The 10,426-nt window shown below is 43.4% G+C and overlaps 1 protein-coding gene across 1 annotated transcript in view; it reads right to left on the reverse strand.

Annotated features, from left to right (window-relative positions):
• LOC141233442 (uncharacterized) overlaps positions 1-10,100 on the reverse strand; it is a 111,855-nt gene extending 101,755 nt beyond the window's left edge. Inside the window, exon 1 of the mRNA XM_073667901.1 lies at positions 9,929-10,100. The gene's annotated coding sequence lies outside the window, so the exon portion shown is untranslated. The remainder of the gene's footprint in view (positions 1-9,928) is intronic.
• Between the last annotated feature and the right edge of the window lie 326 nt (positions 10,101-10,426).

Genomic DNA, 10,426 nt, shown 5'->3' on the forward strand with positions numbered 1-10,426 from the left:
CCTCCAAACACGATGAATTGTGCTTCTACCAAACAGTGCTACTTTGGTTTCATCTGACCATTCTCCCAATACTCTTTTGGATCATCCAAATGCTCTCTAGCAAACTTCAGAAGAGTCTGGACATGTAATGGCTTAAGCAGGGGGACATGTCTGGCACTGCAGAATCTGAGTCCCTGGTGCTGTAGTGTGTTACTGAAGGTAGCCTGTGTAACGTTGGTCCCAGCTCTCTGCAGGTCATTCACTAGGTCCCCCCGTGTGGTTCTGGGATTTTTGTTCACCGTTCTTGAGATCATTTTGACCTACGGGGTGAGATCTCGTGTGGAGCCCCAGATTGAGGGAGATTATCAGTGGTCTTGTAGGTCTTCTATTTTCTAATTATTGCTCCCACAGTTGATTTCTTCACACCAAGCTGCTTGCCTATTGCAGATTCAGTCTTCCCAGCCTGGTGCGAGGCTACAATTTTGTTTCTGGAGTCCTTCGACAGGTCTTTGGTCTTCACCACAGTGGAGTTTGGAGTGTGACTGTTTGAGGTTGTGGACAGGTGTCTTTTATACTGATAACAAGTTCAAACAGGTGCCAGTACTACAGGTATGAGTGGAGGACAGAGGAGCCTCTTAAAGAAGTTACAGGTCTGTGAGAGCCAGAAATCTTGCTTGTTTGTAATTGACCGAATACTTATTTTCCACCAAAATTTGAAAAAAAAATTTATTTCCAAATCAGACAATGTGATTTTCAGGATTTGTTTTCTCATTTTGTCGCTCATAGTTGAGGTCTACCTATGATGTCAAATACAGGTCTCTCTCATATTTTTAAGTGGGAGAACTTGCACAATTGGTGGCTGACTAAATACTTTTTTTATATATATATATATATATATATATATATATATATACATATATATACACACATACACACACACACAGTGGGTATGGAACATAGTAACAGTTTATAAGGCCATCCAGTTCAGCCTATTTCTTGTGCACTGCAGCTATTCCACAGCGTTGATCCAGGGGAAGGCAAAAAAAAGCCCATGCGGTATAGGCCAATTTACATCATTGAGGAAAAATTCACTTCCCGACTCCAATCTGGCAGTCAGATTAAATCCCTGGATTAATTAACTAAGCATAAGATGTAATTTTATTGTTCTCAAGAAAGGCGTCCAGGCCTCTCTTGAACTCATTAAGTGAGTTGGACATCACCACGGCTCTGACCGTAAAGAATCCCCTTCTATGCTGGTGCAGGAACCTCCTTTCCTCCAGATGCATAGTGTGCCACCTCGTCTTTGTCACCATCCTTGGTATAAACAGGTCATGGGAGATATCTCTGTACTGCCCCCTGATGTATTTATACATGTTTATGAGGTCTCCCCTAATCCTTCTCTTTTCCAACGTAAATAGGCCTAATTTTGACAACCTCTCTGGGTATTCTAGTCCCTCCATTCCCTTTATTACCTTAGTCGCCCTCCTTTGTACCCTCTCTAGCTCCAATATGTCTTTCCTGAGCACCGGAGCCCAGAACTGTGCACAATATTCTAAGAGCGGCCTTACCAGCGCTTTATACAGAGGAAGAACAATGTTCTCATCATATGCACCTATTCCTCTTCTGATGCATGCCATGACTCTATTTGCCTTCGCAGCTGCTGCCTGACACTGGGCACTCCAATTTAATTTGCTGTTAACCAAGACGCCCAGGTCCTTCTCCATGTCAGATTTCCCCAACGGTTTCCCATTTAATATGTATGGGTGACTGCTGTTGTTCTTTCCCATGTGCATGACGTTACATTTATCGGCATTGAACCCCATTTGCCATTTTTTGGCCCAACTCCCCAATTTATCTAAATCCTCCTGTAGCTGTGCCCTATCCTCATCTGTATTAACTACTTTACAAAGTTTAGTATCATCTGCAAATATTGCTATTTTACTATGCAACCCTTCCACCAGATCATTAATAAATATATTAAATAATATAGGGCCCAAGACAGACCCTTGAGGCACCCCGCTAGTAACCCTGACATACCCTGAGCTTACTCCATTGATAACCACCCTCTGCTTTCTATCACTCAGCCAGCTATTTACCCACTTGCACACATTATCCCCCGGACAAAGCATTCTCATTTTATATACCAACCTTTTGTGTGGCACGGTATCAAACACTTTGGAGAAGTCAAGGTAAGTATTCAGACCCCTTTATTCTTTTCACTCTTTGTGAAATTTCTGAGTAAAGCAGAAATTCTTTTGTAACCTTGGCCAGATCTGTGCCTTGCCACAATTCTGCCTCTGAGCTGCTTGGGCAGTTCCTTTTGAGCTCATGATTCTCATTTGGTCTGACATGCACTGTGAGCTGTGAGGTCTTATATAGACAGGTGTGTGCTTTTCTGAATCAAGTCCTATCAGTTTAATTAATCACAGCTGGAATCCAATGAAGGAGTAGAACCATCTCAAGGAGGATCACAAGGAAATTGACAGCATGTGACTTAAATATGAGTGTCTGAGCAAAGGGTCTGAATACTCATGACCATGTGATATTTCAGTTTTTCATTTTTAATACATTTTCAAAAATGTCTACATTTCTGTTTTTTTTCAGTCAAGATGAGGTGCAGAGTGGACTTTAATGAGAAAAAACTGAACTTTTTAGAATTTACCAAATGGCTGCAATGAAACAAAGAGTGAAAAATTTAAAGGGGTCTGAATACTTTCCGTACCCACTCCACAGAAGGGCGAAAAATCCAGCACGAAATCCAGGTAATGTGATAAAAGTTAAAACTCCATTTATTGTGAAAAAGTTAAAACAAGACAATGGGACTTACGAGTCACAATAACATGTTTCGAACTCAGATGTTCTTAGTCATAGTGTGACCCATATCCAAAGAAAACCAAAGTCAAATTTTTAGGATTTTATCCTATTCAGTCCAGATCTGATTCAATGGATATTTTTCAGGATGTTGTGCAGCAAATGTAAAAGGTGCTGCACTCATTTCCGAATATGGGGACTGTCAAGTGAAATGTGACCAATAAAGAACGGATTGCCCTTCAAGAATTAAAATGTATGAAAGATCTTGTCATAAGAATGTCAGACAAGGGAGGAGTAGTAGTATTAACCCTTTAACACCAACGCCTTCGTGATCAGGCCAATTTTTGGTCAATCTGACCACTGTCACTTTATGAGGTAATTACTCTGGAATGCTTCAGCGGATCCCACTGATTCTGAGACTGTTTTTTTCGTGACATATTGTATGTCATGATTGTGGTAAAATTTATTCGATATGACTTGCGTTACTTTGTGAAAAAAATCGGAAATTTGGCATGGCAAAAATTTTGAAAATGTTGCAATTTTCAAACTTTGAATTTTTATGCCCTTAAATCAGAAAGATATGTGACAAAATAGTTAATAACATTTCTAACATGTCTACTTTACATGAGCACAATTTTGGAACCAAATTTTTTTCGCTAGGAAGTTATAGGGGTTAAAAGTTGACCATTGATTTCTCATTTATCCAACAAAATTTTCAAAACCAAATTTTAGGGACCACATTTTATTTGAAGTGACTTTGAGGGGCCTTTATGACAGAAAATAATCCAAAGTGACACCATTCTAAAAACTGCACCCCTCAAGGGGCTCAAAACCACATTCCATAAGTTTATTAACCCTTCAGGTGATTCGCAGGAATTTTTGGAATATGGAAGTAAACAATGAACATTTAACTTTTTTTTCACAAAAATGTTACTTTAGATCAAATTTTTTTTTTTTTTCGCAAGGGTAACAGGAAAAAATGAACTACAAAATGTGTTGTGCAGTTTCTCCTGAGCACGCTGATACACCATATGTGAGGGAAAACTACTGTAGGGGTCCACGGCAGGGCTCGGAAGGGAAGGAGCACCATTTGACTTTTTGAATGTAAAATTTGCTTAAATAACTAGTGGACGCCATCTCGTGTTTGGGGAGCCTCTGATGTGCTTAAACAGTGGAAACCCCCCACAAGTTACACCATTTTGGAAACCAGACCACTCAGGGAACTTATCTAGATGTGTGGTGAGCACCTTAAACCCCCAGGTGCTTCACAGAAGTTTATAACATTAAGCCGTAAAAATAAAACTTTCACATTTTTCCCACAAAAATGTTTTTCAGCCCCCAATTTTACATTTTCATAAGGGTAACAGGAGTAATTGCACCATGCAGTTTGTTGTGCAATTCCTCCTGAGTAAGCCGATACCCCATATGGGGAGGAAAACTACTGCTTTAGCGCACGGCAGGGCTTGGAAGAGGTTGCAGACACCATGTCACATTTGAAGAGTCGCTGACATACCAAAACAGCAGAAACCCCCACAAGTGACACCATTTTGTAAACTACACCTCTCAAGAAATTCATCTACGGGAGTAGGGAGTATTTTTTAAAACTCAGGCGATACACAAACTTGTATAACATTGGGCTGAGTAAATGAAATATTACTATTTTTTCCATTCAAGTGTTGCTTTGACCCCAAGTTTGCAGTTTTCAAAAGGGGTAATAAGAGAAAATGTTAAACAGCTTCTCTTAAGTACATTAATACCCCATAAGTGGTCGAAAACTACTTTGCAGGCACAATGCAAAGCTCATAAGGGAAGGAGCGCCATGTTACAGTGCAGATTTTACTGTTGTGGTTTGCAGGTGATATGACCCACTGGGAGAGCCCCTGAGGTCCCAGAACAGAAGAAACCCCCCCATAAATTACTCCATTTTACAAACGACACCTCTCAATGAATTCATGAATTCATCTAGGGGTGCAGTGATCATATTTACATCACATGTGACAGAAATTTATACCATTTGGCAGTGAGGAAAAAATAATTACATTTTTACCACAAAAAAATAGTTTTAGCCTCAGATTTTACATTTTCACAGAGGGGAATGGGTAAAAATGGTGCCAAAATGTGTCACACAATTTCTTCTAAACGTGGCAATACCCCATATGTGGCTGTACAGTACCGCCTAGCCATACGGCAAGACTCAGGAGGGAGGGAGCGCTATTTGACTCCTGGAGAACAAATTATTGTAGAATAGTTTGAGGACTCTATACAGAGCCCCTAAGTGCTAGAAGAGCAGAATCCCCCCTCAAGTGACCCCATTTTGGAAATTATACCCCTTTGGAAATTTACATACAGGTGTAGTGACAATTTTCACTTCATGCGTGTTTTCCAGAAACATGCAGCAGTGGATGTTGCTGAGTGAAAATTTCAAACTGCCGTTGTAGTGACTAGTACGTTGTAGAGACCAGTACGTTGTGCCCAGCTCATGCTTCTGTAGACATGCACCTGTAAATTAGGCGGGCTCTCATCGCTACAGGAATGCCAGACATGTGGACCCCAAATATAGTTTAGGCACATTGTGGGGCTCAGAAGGGAGGGGAGCATTTGGACTTGGGAGCACAGGATTTGCTGAATTTCTTTTGGGGGGCAAGGGCCATTTTGCTTTTCCACAGCCTTTGTGCTACCAGTAACTTGAAAGTCCCTTATATTTTCGCTAGATGACAGACCTGAGTGGGGACTTGCTTTTTTTGTGGATTGAGTTGAAGCTTTTATTGGGAACATTTTACATAACGTTTATCCGGCTCTCTACGCTGGGCACTTACATCGGGGTTTCCATCTAAATCTCCAAGTGATGTAATTCAGATGAAACCCCCGAGGGAACCATTCACTATAGTGAGGCAGCAGAGTTACTCAGGACTCAGTCTTGGCTCTGTTTAGCGGTGTCCTTTTTTTCAGAGGTGCACAAAATTGTGGCCAATCACACTTTTACACATGTCTAAAAAAAACCTGACACTGTGGGATGATAGGCTACACGGTGCCTCCATCAGCCTCATTACAGGGAATCTTCCGTCGGGTGTTCCGTCTGAATCATGTATTTCAGAGATTTACACGGAAACCCCGGTGTAAGCGCTTAGCACAGAATAAACGGGAGACGCGCCATACTGCATTGTTTTGGGAAGCAGAATGAACAAATTAGCAGCAGGTGAAAAATTGTTTTTATTTATTTTTTACGCCGTTCCTCATGCGGTATAAGTGAAAAAAATTAGACAACTATATTCTTCGGGTCGTTGCTATTACAGTGATACCAGATTTATATAGGGTATTTATGATTGACAGCTGTCATACACTAAAAGACGCTTTGTTTTGCAAAATCTAGTTTTTGCATTGCCATATTTTGAGAGCTATGATTTTTCCAGATTTTGGCCGACAGAGTCATGTGAGGGCTTGTTTTTTGCGGGTCCAGTTGACGTTATTATTGGAACCATTTTTGGGCATGTGACATTTTTTGATCGTTTTCTATTCTGTTTTTTGGGAGGTACAATGAACAAAAAACAGCAATTCAGGATTTGTTTTTTGAGGTTTTTTTTAATACCGTTCCGCAAGTGTAAAAATTGATAAGGCAGCGTTATTCTTCGGGTCAGCATGTTTACAGCGATACCACACAAAGTTTTTTTATGTTTTGGCGCTTTTACACAATAAAAACTATTTTATAGACAAAAGAATTACAAAAGAGCTACAACTTTTTTATCTTTCAGCTGATGGAGCTGCATGGCGGCTTTTTTTTTGCAGGACAAGATGACGTTTTTAGCGGTAACATTTTTATTTCCATTTAGCTTTTTGATTGTATTTTATTCCACTTTTTGTTTGGCAGTATCATGTAAAAGCATAGCTTTTTGCTCCGTTTTTTATGGTGTTTACAGAAGGGGTTAATTAGTGTAACAGTTTTATAGGGTTGTTCCGGATGCGGCGATACCAAACATATGTACTTTTTTTGTTTTTGCATAAATATATTGATTTGTTGGTTTATTTACCGTATTTATTTAATTTTATTTTGTGAGATATATATATATATATATATATATTTTTTTTTAACAGTTTGAAAACATTTTTTTATACTTTTTTTTTTTTTACATTTTTACTTAGTCCCTGTATGGAACTTCAATTTTTATTTTTCTGATCACTAGTCTTACGCAATGCAATAGACATGTATTGCATTGCATGAGAGCAGACAGTTTTACACTGTCAGATCTCCTGCTAGACTCAGCTGCTGGCTGATTCTAGCAGGACACCGTGCATGGCAGACCAGGAAGTCATCATATTACCTCTTGCTGCCATGACAACGCCAGGTCCTATCACGGGGGCCATCGGAAAGGTGAGTGGACGACCCCCTCTCCTCTCACCATCTCCTAAATGCCGCAATCGCTATGGATCGCGGCATAGAAGATAGCAAAGGGTTAGCATCATTGGGACCTGATCCAATCAGGTTCCGATGATGTTACCTGTCAGAGCTGTTGCTCTGCACCGCAACCGCAGCACTTGCAGGACCCTGGGGTTCCTGAGCGCTGCGAGGCCGCCGATTGTTCATAAACGTGGGCGCTGCACAGAGCCCAGCCAGCACCGACGTTTATGTACAGTGTGTGAGGCAGTGACGGGGATCGTATACAAGGGACGGTATATATCCCCCAGAATGTGTACAGAGACCTATTAAACCCATTGAAGTGCATTGCAGCCACAGACACACCTGCGGCTGCAATGCAGGCATGAAGGTGAGCATTGACCTGGTCAGGCTATCTGGCTAAGGCAGATTAGTAAAACCCGGGGCCTTCATTTCTTGGAGGAGACTACAGGAAGGCAGTGGGGCGGATTCCTCCCTCCAACCCGGGTTTTCCAGTGGCTCTTGCCTCAGGTCCTTTAAAAACCCTGCATTAAGGATTAGTGTTGTTCAGTGTTCGGACCCGCTAGGGACATAGCAGGAAGGCTTAGCGGGCCTGTGTGTAGCTGAACCTACGCCTGGGTAGGCTCTGCACCAGTCAGGCTCTGAGCAGCCCGGCGCAGCCGTTGCCCACGGCAACCGTTGTTATGGACTTATGTTAACCCGGCTGAAAACCAGAGGACTTTCTGTTTTACCCGTGAGTGCTGAATAAAAGCTGCTTATGTTGGACTTGCTTGGGTCACTGCCTCAGTTACTGCACGGTGTGAACACCGCCGCCTTACAAGTGGGAGGTCGGAAGCGGTTAATGGAAGCAGAGATGTATGATTTACAAATGCTGTCAGATAAAACAACATATAAAAAAGTCCTAGATAATCCCACATCAAAGCTGTAACATACCTGGCGGCGTCCTTGCATAGTGGTATATCTCCCACTGTGCAAGAGCGCGCATTTGATTTCCAGTCCAGACTGTCTCTCCGGCAGTCTCGCTCTGCCCTGACCCTTTGCTCGCCGCTCCGGCAGTCTCGCTCTGCCCTGACCCTTTGCTCGCCGCTCCGGCAGTCTCGCTCTGCCCTGACCCTTTGCTCGCCGCTCCGGCAGTCTCGCTCTGCCCTGACCCTTTGCTCGCCGCTCCGGCAGTCTCGCTCTGCCCTGACCCTTTGCTCGCCGCTCCGGCAGTCTCGCTCTGCCCTGACCCTTTGCTCGCCGCTCCGGCAGTCTCGCTCTGCCCTGACCCTTTGCTCGCCGCTCCGGCAGTCTCGCTCTGCCCTGACCCTTTGCTCGCCGCTCCGGCAGTCTCGCTCTGCCCTGACCCTTTGCTCGCCGCTTCGGCAGTCTCGCTCTGCTGACCCTTTGCTCGCCGCTCCGGCAGTCTCGCTCTGCTGACCCTTTGCTCGCCGCTCCGGCAGTCTCGCTCTGCTGACCCTTTGCTCGCCGCTTCGGCAGTCTCGCTCTGCTCACCCTTTGCTCGCCGCTCCGGCAGTCTCGCTCTGCTCTGACCCTTTACTCTCCGCTCCTGGCGGTCTCGTCTTGCTCTGCTCTTGCCCGCCGCTCCGGGCGGTCTCACCCTGCTGTGTTTGTCTACCGCATCTGCGGTTCTGTTCCGGAAGTCCCAGTCTGTACTGGGTCCTATCCACTCTGTGCACCAACCTGTTGTACCTGCCAGTACCTCCCTGCCTGCATACCAGTCGTGCTTACCAGCCGTGTCCGCCTATTCCCCCAGTCTGTGTGCCAGCCTAACATTCCAGTTCCTGTATTCCCCGGTGTGGGCCAACCGCCGTGTCCGGAGTCTGACCTGGAGTAGACCCGGGTCCCTCAGCTCGGTTCCTCCCTGGTGCACTGGCGTCGTATGCCGTCGTGCGACCTTGGTCGGATCTGGCAGATACTTAGTTACGCCCCTCCTGGCACTCTCCGGTACGGTCCAGTGGAATCACTACATATACACGCACATGCCAGTCAGTCCGGGCGTGTGCATTACAAAAGCTAGTTATAGATACCCATTCTATTATTCAAGAGGGTTTTGCCCTAGAGGTTATAACTGAAAAAGAAAGGGATTATTTAATTGTGGAGCAACCAATGTTGCCAGGTTTATATGGTCTGCCAAACATACAAAAAAATATAATTCCTCCCCCGATGAGACTCATAGTATCGGGTATAAACTCAGTTACTGAATTAATAGGGGATTGGAAGGATAATTTGCTGCAGCCATTAGTTCAAAGAACTGCAAGATTTTTAAAGGACTCCAGGGATGTCTTAAATCAGGTATCTAAAATGGAATGGCAGCCTTACTACACGTGGCTTAGCTGCGATGTAGTGTCATTGTATACTTGCATTCCCTATAATATTGTTATCCAAACACTAAAGTATCATATATTTAAATTCAGCGCTTATTCTTCTGATCTATGTGAATATATTGTCTTGTAGGTGCAATTTTTAATAACTAATATTTTTTTTATGTACAAGCAGGTTTTTTTCCTTCAGTGCAAGGGGGTCTCCATGGGAGCTAAATACTCCCCGTCGCTCGCAAACTTAATAATATCCTTCTGGGAGCATAAATGTTTGTATACTTCTGCGAATCCTTATGTGAATTGTCTGCTCTGGTATGTCAGATACATCGATGATTTGATCTTCATATGGAGGGGCAATATATCTGCCATACCGGAATTTGTACAGTATCTTAATGATTTTAATTTGTCATTCACATACAATACTCACCCCACTGTAATTCCATTCTTGGACCTCAGACTGGAGGGGGGAAATGGAAGTATAGCTACTTCATCATTTTCTAAACCCCGCTCAGGAAATACGATACTGCATGCTGCAAGCAGTCGACCGCAGTCACACCATAAAAGCCATCCCAGTGGGAGAGTATACCAGGATAAAGCGTAACTGCAGTACTAATTAGGAGAGGTTACCCACCCTGGACTCTGGACACAGCTTCAAGGATCGTAGCTACAAGAGACAGAGAAAAACTAATTGATTCAAATGCAAGAGAAACATTCTGCCACCACACTGTTTATTCAGAAGATCAATCACCAGGGCATAATTCAGACTATGTGCTTCAAGACTTAAACGGTGGTGCACATCCAAGAAATATTTCACTCACAAGCAAGAATAGAAGGAAAGGCAGCACTCACCCAGTCTTCTTTAAAACGTTCCTTTATTTTTGTGTGTGGAGCAATTCAGCGTGCAGCATTGGACTGAGACCCCGAA

The sequence above is a fragment of the Phyllobates terribilis genome, unplaced genomic scaffold (assembly GCF_046119375.1).
Source record: "Phyllobates terribilis strain yellow unplaced genomic scaffold, ASM4611937v1 Scaffold_600__1_contigs__length_992639, whole genome shotgun sequence".
In the NCBI taxonomy this organism is placed as follows: Eukaryota; Metazoa; Chordata; class Amphibia; order Anura; family Dendrobatidae; genus Phyllobates; species Phyllobates terribilis.